General features: G+C 37.6%; 1 protein-coding gene across 1 annotated transcript in view; it reads left to right on the top strand.

Annotated features, from left to right (window-relative positions):
• Positions 1-13,124, top strand: part of LOC150083109 (uncharacterized) — a 773,496-nt gene that overhangs the window by 680,885 nt on the left and 79,487 nt on the right. The window lies entirely within an intron of this gene.

The raw sequence follows: 13,124 nt of genomic DNA, 5'->3' as shown, positions 1-13,124 counted from the left end.
TAATTTGCATTTATGCCCCTTAGGTTCATAATCTGAACAAATGGAAGAATCCCATCAAAATTCAGTGTGCTCAACCCATTCAAGGCCTTATACGCCTCAATCAGATCACCTCGCAAGTTCCTAGTCTCCAGCCACTGCAATTTGCAGTACTTAAGCCTTTCTTGGTAAGAGGATCCCTTAATTTCCCTCACCAATCTTGTTGCCCTTCTCTGTACACGCTTAAGCAAATCTACATCCTTCCTAAAATGAGGCCTTCAGACTTGTATGCAGTATTCATGGTGTGGCCTGACCATTGCCTTATACAGAGGGACCATCACCTTCTTTTCCCTGCTAGCAAAATTCCTATATATCATTGACAAAACCCCTGTCTGCATTGCTCAGAAAACTTCATATCTGACTTCACAATCACTCCCAGGTCTTTTTCATTTTCTACCACCTTAAGTGTAGTACCACACAGTTGGTATGTTTCTCTGGGATTACTTCTACCCATATGCAGTACTTTGCAATTGTCAAGGTTAAACTTCAGTTGCCACTTCACAGCCCATCTGCCCAAATTTTCTAGATCCTGTTGCAGTAGCACACTGCCATTACTGTCATTAACAACTCTGCCAACCTTTGTATCATCTGGAAACTTCGACACTAAGCCTAATGTACCTTCATCAATGTCATTGATAAATATACAAAACAACATTGGACCCAACACCGAACCCTGTGGGACTCCACTAATAACATTAGTCCACGAAGAGTAGCACCCATTGATTACCATCCCTCTGTTTTCTCCCACTCAACCATCCTTTTATCCATTGTAGCAATTTACCCTTCATATCATTCTGCTCAAATTTGAATAGTAGTCTTCCATGCGCAACAGTGTCAAAAGCTTTCCTGCAATCCAAGTATATGATATCAACATTATTTTTTGTATCCAATTCCTTAGTAACCACATCATAATAACCAATCAAGTTTGTCAGACAAGACTTTCCCTTAAGAAACCCATGCTGTGTCTGAATTATCGCTGCAGTCTTGTCTAAATGATCCTGCAATGCATCTTTAACCAGTGACTCCATTATTTTACCCGGAACAGGTTAAACTAACTGGTCTGTAATTACACGTGTCACCCTTCGATTCCCCTTTGTGAATTGGGGATCCATTTGCACATCTCCAGTCGGACCTCCCCTGAGTCCAAGATGCTCTCATAATTATGGCTAAGGGTTTGCTTACTTCCTATGCCGCTTCCTTTAATATAACTAGGTAGATCCCATCCACCCCAGGATGGGATCTACCTAGTTATATTTCTTATGTTTAACTTGAACAATTTCTCCTCCACTTTGCTCTCAATTATTACAAAATCATTAAGCACCCTGCTACAATTTGATAACCTTCTGGCATTTTCAAACCTTAATAACTCCTCATGTGTGAATGTAGATGCAAATACTCATTCAGTTTGTTTGCTATCTGAGCAGGATCATCAACAGTCGAACCATCGATATCAAGTGCACCAATCAGATTCATACCCTTCCTTTTAGAGTTTACATAAGTAAAGAAATCTTTGCTGTTTTTCTTAGCATCCTTTGCCAAAGATTTCTCATAATTGCTATCACTTGCCTAATGTGCTTTGTACTTTGATTACAGACTAGCTTAGAGACAGAAGCCATAGGCTTCTGTCTCTTACAGACAGAAGCCATAGGCCTTACAGACAGAAGCCATAGGCTTCTGTGTCATCTGATAATTTATATGCATGCCATGTATTTTTCTTCTCTTTGATGAGTCTCATTAGTTCATTTGATAACCATTTAGGCCTAAACCTTTAACAATATTTCTTGTATAGGTATGAAAGTTTTAGTAGCTTCCACAATTAATTCCATGAATGCATCCCACTTAGAATTTGCTGTTGGTAACAGCATCAGTTGATCCCACTGTACATAATTTAAAAATTGTCTGAGACCACTGTACTCACCTTTACGGAAGCAAAAACTCTTTCCTTTACTGCTGATGGTAATTATATCTTTAAATAAATCCCACATCAGTAGACTGTGATCACTGCCGTCTTGTGGTTCCTTTATCTGAGAATGATCACTGCTGATAACCAGATCAAGAGTATTACCCTCTCTGTTTGCCTCACAAACATGCTGCTGCAAAAAATAATCATCCAATAAATCCACAAAAGTCTTACTAGTGTGCGAGTGACCAATCTACAACTTCCAGTCAATATCTGGGAAGTTAAAATCCCTAATTATAAGACATTCTAATTTACTAGCCCACTCATTTTTCTGTAGAATTGTTCATTGTACTCATTCGAGTCATTAGGCCTATAACTCTTATTTTTTGCTTCGCAGTGCTTATGTCCCACCAAATTGACTCAACAGTGCACTGTTCATCTATATCAATTTATGTTTTTCTTCATTAACAGCATAACATCTCCTCCCTTCCTATCCTGTCTATTCTTTCTGTATACATTGTACTCCCCAAATTCCAATTCTACATTCCTAATATCTGTGTGACACCACTTCTCTGATATCGCAACAATATCTGCATTTGATGTCTTGACCAACACTTCAAATTCATCGAATTTATTAATTATACTTCTAGCATTGGTATACATGCAAGTATACATAAATAAGTAAATAAATTTTCTGTTTATACTTCGGCACGACAACCAAGTCAGTAGAGTTTATTATTGGTAAACTAGGGCTCTTTTTTTTGTGTTTCTTCAACATGTAGTCAATGGAATTAATTTCTTGATTAATACAACTTTTTAGTTCTTAGGATATGTTTGATTTAATATAATGAAATCTTTTTTAAAAATTCATTCATTGAAAAAAAAAAAAAAAAAAATTCATAAAATGTGAAAAGTAATACAAACAATAAAGGGGTCCTACTTATTAACTCTTTCCACTTAGCATTACCATTACCTTTAGTAGTGGCATATGATGCAAGAAAGCAACATTATAGAGCATTGGTCCAACAAAAAAAAACCTTCCCATTTCACCTATCCATTCATTCCAAAACTTTGTCCAATTCTCCCTTGAATCTATTTGAATTGTCAACTTCCATGACAGATGGAAGTTGACCTCGTGCTCGTCAAACCAGAAGTGGTTTGAGGAGCATGACGAAGCCTTGGCCGCCGAATTCCCCTATCTTAACCCAGTTGAAAATCTATGAGACCACCTCAATTGACACATCAGATGGATGGATCCTCCACCAGGGAACCTACACGAACTCCAGGGTGCACTGCAGTCTGCATGGTCACAGATACCCTTAGCAACCTTCAGCTGACTAATTGAATTCCTCCCATGTTGGCTGGCTGCAGTGGCTCCAGAATATGCGAAAGCGCATATTCTGCATACTAGGTCGGTTGTCATAATAAGGTGACTGGATCTTGTTTATTCTAGTATGTAATCAAGTCACAAAGGAGGTTAAGCAATCAAAAGCAGGTAATGACAAATATTTGGCTAAGGATGCAAAGAAGTCAGCCAAGACGTCGTTACTTATGTAAACTCTAGAAGGAAGGGGATGAATCACATTGGTCCACTTGATATAGATGGTTCAATTGTTGATGAACCTGCTGAGGTAGCTGACAAGCTGAATGAGTATTTTGCATTCTCATTCACATATGAGGAAACCTGTAGGAAATTGGAGGCCAGAAGCTTATCAAACTCTAACAGAGAACTAAATGATCTTGCAATAACTGAGAGCAAAAAGTGGACAATTAAATTTTGAAATTGAACATAAGAAAGGCACCTGGGGTGGAAGGGATCTATCCAGTTATATCAAAGGAGGTAGCAAAGGAAGTAAGCAAACCCTTAGCCATAATTTTGAAAGTTTCCTTAGCTTCCTATTTACAATTTGCTTTTGGTGACTTTCTTGGTTGGTCTTGGTCCCACTGCTTAGAAATTAATGACTGTCTATGCCCACTGAAGATATCTTTATGAAAGAAAAAGGCCTTTCCCTTTAATTTTAGTAGTAGTTATATCATTATGCAAAACCCACATCAATACATTGTGATAATTGTCAACAAGTGGGTTTTTTATGTGCAGATTGTTAATGCATGAAGAGTCACTGCTGATAATCAAATCCAGAATATTGTTTTTTCTTGTTGCCTCTCTAACATACTGGTGTATTAATCAATCATCCAATAAATCCACAAAATTCTTGCTACTTTGGGAGTGACTAACCTACAAGTTTCAGTCAATATCTGGAAGCTGAGTCTCCCATTATAAGACATACTAATTTACTGGTCCACTCCATATGTCTGTGGGCGCCTCCGTAGCCAGGTGGGAAGGAGCAGCAGCAGCAGTGCGTAGCACACACGTCCTGATTAGGCCGGGATTCGAGCCCGTCACCACCAAATACGGAGGATGTGGAAAGGTCAGGGAATGACCACTGCATATCCCAGAGCAATATGGCCTTAGTTGCTAATGCTCCTAAAAAACAAATAACAAACAACAAACCATATGTTTGTAGATTTGATTGTACTCATTACAGTCTTTGGGCCTATAGTATACTCCTCAATTTTGTTTTCCCTTTGTTACACACCAAACTAACTCAATATTGCCCTGTTCGCTCGTGTCCAGTGGTTACACTGCCTGGGATTTTGTGCTTTTTTTAAGTAAGAGCATAACCCTCTCCTTGGTGCTTCCATAGCCAGGTGGGCAGGAGCTGGTGTGTAGCACATGCTTCTTGATTAGACCGGGATTCGACCCGTGACCACCAAATACAGGGGATGCGGAAGGTCAAGAAATGACTACCCCATATCCCCAGAGCAATATGGCTTTAGTCTAATGCTCCTAAAAACCAAATAAAAACAACATAACCCTCTCCACTCTGTTGTCCTATATGTCCTTTCAGTACACACAATATTCTTCATATTCAAATTCTGAGTCTCTTATGTCTAGGGCAGTGGTGGGCAACTTAATTTGTGATGTGATCTACTTTTTTTTCTTCAAAATGTGCCGCGATCTACCATCTCAAGAATTTCATTGTGCAGGGTTAAAAAAGTTAATCAACACATATTGAAATATGTTGTTTATAAATTTTAACATTAAATACAATTAAGAATTTTTAGTTTAAATTCATATCTATTTTAATTTATGCAAAGTTTGTGACTTCATGTCATCTTCCAAGCTTTCAAAATCGGCGATATACTGTGATAAGGCCATCCGTAAAGAATCTTCTGTATGCAAGTCAGTAAGAGTAGAGCGATTCTTCGTCTTTTTCAAATACGAAAAGGCTGATTCACACAGATATATGGAACCAAAACAGGAATTTAAAAGTTCACTGCGATTTTTACATTTGGGTACTTTTCTCGGCAAGCATATTTCCAAAAGCCCTTTTTTGATGATCTGGATTTTAGGAAGATAATGTTTTGCAATGTAATAATTTCATTTTTAAGTAATATTTTCTGCAGTTTGTTTCATATCTAAGTCAACATTAAATATATTGAACAGTGTCTTCAATTGTTTTAAAATCACTGAATCTGGTTTCAAAATCATCCACAACTTTCTCAATTTCAGAAACATATTTCTCACTATTAAATTTAAAAATGGGATATTTTTGCAAATTACCTTGCATATTTGCAAAATGATCAAATTTTTTTTTTTTTTTTATTTTAAATCCATAGTCATTGCCAAAAATTGATATCTATATGCCGAAATACTACTAATCATGTCACCCACATTTTTATTTTTTCCTTGTAATTCCAAATTCAGATCACTTAATTTACTGGTAAAATCTGCCAAAAAAAAGCCAGATCACACAGCCACTCCATATCTTTTAGTTTCATCACCCTTTAATTTTGAAGAGATTGAAGAGATTCTCCTATGAAGAGATTGTCCTCTGATGGAATTCACGATTTTGAAAGATATGTCCATAACACTTTTAGAATTTAATCTTTTGTTGGCTAACACTTGTGGTTTTTTTTTTTTTTTTTTTTTTATTAGTTGTTGCTGCGTCGGCTTCTGTGGCCATAATGAACCTCCCAAAGTTTTTGAATTTTCTACTCTGAACCGAGCCCGAGGCAGGATTCGAACCTATGACCTTTGGGTTGCCAGGAAGGAACTTTACACACCCGGCTAGCCCAGTCGGCCTAACACTTGTTGGTGGATGATACAGTGGTGACTCAAAAAATCTGGGACTTCGTTATCCTTTTGGCACAATGTGATGAATCCGTTAAGATGCCCTGTCATTGCTTTAGCTCCATCTGTTATTGATACGAGCTTAAATGGTGGTAATTTTATTTTTTATAAGGTCACTATTAGGTGGAAAATCCTACTGGTATTTACCATGGAGTGCGTTGAAGTGCCTTTCTAAATTTGCTCTTTTGGGAAGTTAAAGAGTTAAAGAGCAAATTTCTAAATTTGCTCTTTAACCACGGAAGCATTGCAAATCAAAAAAACTTTTTTTCTTTTGCCATTAAAAAAAAAATATTCTAGTTCCAACTTTGATGAAAATGATAAGTTTTACTCTTTTTTGTAGAATCCATTTTAAATCAAAGGTATTAAATTAACGTATAAGTACTGTCCGTTTATCAATATTAAGTAAGCTGAATAAGAATTCGACACATACACTATGCTCTCCACAACATAACTGTCTGAATTTTCACTAGACAAGCCTAGCGACTTCGTGGCGGCAAGAGTAGTCACGTGGTTCAATGGATTTGTAATAAGCGTATGCAGTGGGACGCATAATAATAATAACATTTAGATTTTGACTAATCTATTTTTTATATGTATTTAAAATTCATCGTGATCGACCGAAATTAAAGCCACGATCAACCTGTTGGCCACCCCTGGTTTAGGGGATGCCATCTCTCTGATGTCGTCACAATGTCTGCACTTGATGATTTGATCATTATTTCAAATTTATCAAATTCATTTACTATGCTGCTAGCATTAGGTATACATGAAGCTCTATTTTTTCTCATAGTAGCTTTACACAGTCCATGTATTGTATTTGCTTATTCCAAGAGCACCTTGCTTTGGTAGCTGCAACATGTTCTATTAGATTCAGTGTAAAAATCCCTTTCACCCCTGCCCTTGGCTATTGTTAATCTGTTAGTCTACATATCTCCCCATAGTAGGAATTTTTAAATCCACCTATCCCTGTCATTATAGCATCAGCATCCTTGCACAATATCAATATCTATTTATAAGTATCTTGCACATTGATCTTACCCCTGTAGAAACAGTCTCTCCTGTTCACCCTTATTATAGCCCTGTCTGCAGAAACAATATACCTTCCGTGTATCATTGACAGTGGTTTAAAACTATCCACTGTGATTACCGGCATCAGTTCTTTTTAAAATTACTCTTCCTTTTAAATTGTACATGTGATCATACAGTGATGTATGTTATACTTTGGTGATTCATAACCTGTGAAAGTTATTACATAAATGCATGAAACAGCACATAGGTGTTTCATATTCCCCAGGAGCTTTCTCTAAATGGTATATGCATTTTCAGTTTTCATTTTAGTTTCCCAGAATTACATTTGGTTAGATCTTCTGGAGAAATTATTCTGTGTGCTGTTATTTAAAAATCATTAAAAGTTTAAATAGCTGTGTTTTGTTTCAAATTTATTTCTACCCTAATTTTCGTCATGCTAAAAGTAGATATTTTTCTGGGATAGTTATTAATCCCACTAACCTATTTACTAGACACTTGATCACTTATTGGCATTAATCTTTCCTCATTATGGTGGTCCAAGTTCTCATGATTTTCTCTATTAATTGCCTAACCTCCTTTGCGAATTGATTGCAGACTAGCTTATATCTATTGTAGATATCTATACCTGACAATTTGTGGGCATCCCATGTATTTTTCTTTCCTATCATTAGGTAGGAAAGAAAAAAGAATGAGATGCACATCAATTTTCATGATCAGGCAATATTCAAAAAGTAAATGTATTTAAATAGTGACTTTTTTGTTAGGAAATAGTGACTTTATTGTTAGGATAATGGAAACATTGTCCAAAAAAAGAATAGATGTAATAGGACCAGAATTTGTCTGCCAGGGACAAACATTGATGATATTGTAGTGAAAATGGGTGAAATTGGTTTTTTTTTTGCTGATTCTACATAAGTTCATGCACTTGTTTTCTTGTATCACATGCCTCCATTACTGCTACTACCATCATGGGTAAAGGGAAGGATTTTTACTTTCATAAATGTGACTACATTGATCTGAGACAGTTTTTAAATTCTATTCAGTTTCTATTTTTAAATTCTATTCTATTCAACTTATAATGTAACCATCAGTAAATTCTAAATGGGAAGTGTGCAAGGAATAAATCTGAAGTTACTAGTCTTTTCATACCAACTAAGAAATACTCTTCAAGGGATAGGTTTTTGAATGGATGTCATATGAACTGATCAGACTCATGGCAGAGAAGAGAAGTCAGTGGTATCCATATAAATTATCAGGAGACACAGAAGGCTATGGTAGATATAAACTAGTCTGTAATCACGTCACAAAGGAGGTTTGGTAAGTAAAGACAGATTAAGAGAGATCTTTAGCGAAGGAATGGCCTCCGTAGCCGAGTGGGCAGGAGCGGGAGTGCAGTGGCACATGCTCTTTGAGCAGACCGGGGTTCAAGCCCCTGACTGCTGAATACGGTTGATCTGCCAACCCGCACTGGACCAGCGTGGCAGATTATGGTCCATTTCCCTCAGAATGAATTGTTGAGGAGGCTTCCATCCTGCAGTGGGTTGATAATGGCTGCACTTTACTTTTTTTTTTTTTAGCGAAGGATGCATAGACTTTACTCTATTTTTATATATAAGCACAAGAAGGGGGATCAATCAAATTGGTCCACTTGATATAACAAGTTCAGCTGTTGGTGATCCTGTTGACGTTGCCGACAAACTGAATTAGAATTTTGCATCTACATTAAAACATGAGTAATTCTTTACGGAATGGGATGCTGGAAGTTTAACACACTCTAACAACTAGCTAATTTTGTAATAACTGGGAGGAAAGTGGAGGAGAAATCTTTGAAGTTAAACCTATGAAGTGCAACACCTGTGGTAAGTTGCATCTATCCAATTATAATAAGGGATTCATCAAAAAAAAAGCAAATCCTTAGCCATAATTATGAGGGGAACCATGGATTCAGGGAGGTACCAGTTGACTGGAGATGTGAATGTATTTCAGATTTCACAAAATGGGAATTAAAGGCTGACACAAGTAATTAAAGACCTGTTAATTTAACTTCTCTTCCAGGGAAAGTAATGGTAAAAGAAGTAATGCAGGATCATCTAGAGAAGGCTGTGATTATACTTCAGACAACATGGGTATGTTATTGGAAAATCTACATTATGATCACAAAGAAATGAATGCAAAAAAATAATTTTGATATCACATACTTGGAGTTCAGGAAAGCTTTTGATACTGTTGCACCTAAAAGACTTGTGTACACTTTGGAACAGTGTTGCATCATAGTCAACCTTCTTATATGGATAAAAGGATGGTTGAGTGAGAGAAGCAATAATCAATGGATGTAACTCTTCATGGAATGTTATTAGTGGTTTCCCCCAGGGTTCGGTGTTTGTTCCATAACTGAGTGTTCAGGCGCAAGGGTGCACATGTACACGTGCCTTGAGTGCCTGGGGCTCAAGTATGCTAAATACAGTGTTGTTTCTTGTATTCTATGTCATGTGAACTCCTCTGACCGTGTGGTCATACTGGAGTATAAACAAAAAATTTATTTATGCAGATGATGCTTAGGTTGGCAGGGTGATCAATGACAGTAATTACGGTATACTACTGCAACAGGATCTAGAAAAGTCAGGAAGATGGGCTGCAAAATGGCACTTGAATTTTAACACTGAAAACATACTACATATGGGAAGCAGTACCCCTACTGTAACATAACAACCATGTAGTACTACACTTAGGGTAGTGGAAAATGAAAAAGACATGGTGGTAATTGTGCAGTCGGATATTTAGTTTACCGAGCAGTGCAAACAGGCTGCCAGGTCAGCAGCTCTTGGGGGTTTTGTCAAAGTTGTATAGAAATTTTGTTATCAGGGATAAGAAGGTGATTATCCCATTGTATAAGGCCACATCTTGAGTACTGCATACAGGTCTCCCAGTCTCATTTTAGGAAGGATCTAGAGCTGCTACAGAGAATGGCAAAGAGATTGGTGTGGGAGGAAAAAAGGAGTGCTCTTACCAAGAAAGGTTCCAGTTCTGCAAATTACAGTGTCCATGCCTCTTGTTCAGACCACACATATGAGGAGTGCAAAATCATATGTCCACCACATGCGCACCTGTCTGTGGTGAGGAGACCTCCCATTGATGCTGCTGGACCGCCAGATTTAGTATCACTGTGATCCATTGCCCACAGCTTAGGTGCCATACTAAAACCATAGGAATCCGGCATGTTTGCCATTCACTGCAAATTGTGGAAATTCGGAAAGGGGATCCTGGTGTTTGTGGCACCCAGCTTCAACACACCACTTTGGACCCTGCTTTATCAAGACAGGTAGTCCTGGATGGTTCAGTCAGCTAGTGGTTCATCTGCATGGGACAGCCATGTCAATGCTATGCCGCTACCCTCATGGTCCAAATGATATGATTCAGGCTGGCAACAATGCAGCTGTAGTGTCTGGGTAGCCCTGTTGTCCCACTCCTGAGTGCATTTATTGCTTGCTGTGTAGTGGATGTTCCCATTAGGGTTCTGTGGAAGGTTGGGAAGCCCAGACACTGAACCAAAACAAAATCTCCATGAATCCTGATAAAGTGGTTTCTTCTGCTGCCCCACACCAGTCCTTATCTACAAATGTGAAGGTCGACCCAGATAATGTTACTTAATCAGCAACATTCTTATAGAACAGAAGTGATAAACATTGAGAACAGCTCCTCCAAGCTACATCTAATTGAAGAATGCTAATCAGATCGGACCCTTGTGCACTGTGTGTGGGGGTGAGTCTTAGGTAACTCAGCTGATGTTGTGGATGAATTTAATAGGTATTTTCTAGTGGTCTTTACTGACGAAAGATCCTTCATGCCAAGAAGAGGCTGTGTGAGTGAGGCTGAGCCATATGAAATTATCAATGTCGTAATTAAAGATGATTGTTAATTAGAAAAACATTTAACATAAAGGCAAGTAAGGCTCCAGGAGTTGATGGCACATACCCTGTAATTTTGAGGGAAAGCACGAGAGAGTATGTTTTGAACTATAGGCATTAATTATGAGGGTATGTTTAGACTTGGGAGATTCCCTGGAATTAGGAGAAGTGCTAATTTATTGCCAATACATAAAAGTGGTTCTAAGTGTGAAGTTGGTAACTACAGAAAGGTTAGTCTGACTTCAGGGGTAGCAAAAATCTTAGAAGCAATGACTAACAGTACAATCCAGGGACATTGTGATATATATGGCATTCTGATGGACACGCAACACAACTTTGTTTTTGTAAGGAAAATTATGCTTAACTAAGTAGACTATTTTGACACATTGACTCATGAGATGGATTTAGGAAACAATTTTTGACTTATTTTATTTGGATTTTAGCAAAGAATTTGACTCAGTCCCTCATCAGAGGTTACTGTTTAAGCTTGAACAGGTTGGGATTACTGGTAAGATTCTAAGATGGATTGCTGGGTGGTTGCAGTGCCTTCTACACTGCAACCACCCAGCAATTGTCATTAATGAATATTCTTAATATTAGTGTAATGTCAGGTGTGGGATCCCTCAAGGATCGGTTCTTGGACTGATCCTTGTTTTTCATTTTCATAAATGATATCAACAAAGGGATAGAGGCATGACAACGAAGAAAGCCCATGATGTCCTATCAATGATTTATCACACATTATCCTGAAGAGATGGGGTGGTCATAATCCCATTGTATAAGGCAATTGTAAGACCACCTTTGGAATACTAAATTCAAGTATGCAGACCTCATCAGAAAAAAGACCAAGATTCTTGATAGGGTCCAAAGACAGGCAACTTGAATGGTGAGATTGGCAGAAGGACAGCTGTATGAGGAAAGACTGATTGTGTGGGCTACAGAGCTTTCGCATAGTGACACCCCTGACGTGACCTCATAGGGTTTACAAGGCCCTGAGAGGGATTAGTAAAATGAAAGATGGAGTTCTCACTTTTCACAGTGACCAACAATGATCTTCTGGATTTGTATTGCTACTAGGATTCCACCATGGATTTTTTTGTTCTGAGGGCAATTGCTGATGGAGATAAGTAATTTCATCCAGGTAAGAGTTTTGTTTGTTTTACTTTTTGCTTATTTTGTGTCTTTGAGATGATTATTTTGTGTGTTTGTGCAGCAGAATCATTACAGCATCAGCCATCTCACTGTTGCAGCCATTGGATTGCCTGCACCTCAAAAACTCAGACTTTTTGAGTATATTAGAGTTAAAACCACTTATACTAAACTTCTTTTAGATGGGGAACTCGATTCTAACAGTAGTCTTAACGTATCATTATAATTTGAAATAGTTATCTTTATTCTTAGTGGCTTTCCCACCAAAACTGGAAAATCTCAATTCTTGAGTTATAATAAGTGTAGACTGAAAATGAGCACGTTAAATTACTCCCCTCAACATAAGGAACAATATAAAAAGGATAAAGTTACAGGAAAAAAACAAAATCTGGACGATAAAAGGCAAAATTACGTAAATCACGACCAGAGATCGTCGCACACTCAGATGTAAGAGTATTATTGGAAAGGACTCCCAATAACGACGACGAAATAAATAATGAAGATGTAGATACAAGTCCTCCAGGCATCCTTAGTATGAAAAGGCCAAAAAAGGGAGGAAACTAGTTGAAAATATGGAGGAGAAAGAAAATAAAGAACAGATTGATAACAAAACAGAAGAGGCAAAAAGGTTTCAGGCGATAAATGAGAAGGATGATCCAATTAAACTCTACTTATAAGACTTCCTTCACAACCAGATGAACAGAATAACATCTGCAACTAGACTGCAGATTGTTAGATGCTGGACAGTCTTACAGCCAACAGTCTTAGAACTAAATGCGGAAAAAAAAGAGTATTAAGATCTAAAAAGAGACAATGTGACTGAGGAAAGAAACAATTATAAAGAAATGAATACGTTAGGTTATGATCAATTAGCAAGAGCAGGCAAAACAGAGAATCTTCAACCCAAGTA

The sequence above is a fragment of the Mastigoproctus giganteus genome, chromosome 7, assembly GCF_048544385.1.
Source record: "Mastigoproctus giganteus isolate SK-2022 chromosome 7, ASM4854438v1, whole genome shotgun sequence".
In the NCBI taxonomy this organism is placed as follows: Eukaryota; Metazoa; Arthropoda; class Arachnida; order Uropygi; family Thelyphonidae; genus Mastigoproctus; species Mastigoproctus giganteus.
The sequence above is the reverse complement of the archived record's forward strand: the minus strand, read 5'-3'. Positions and strand labels throughout refer to the sequence as shown.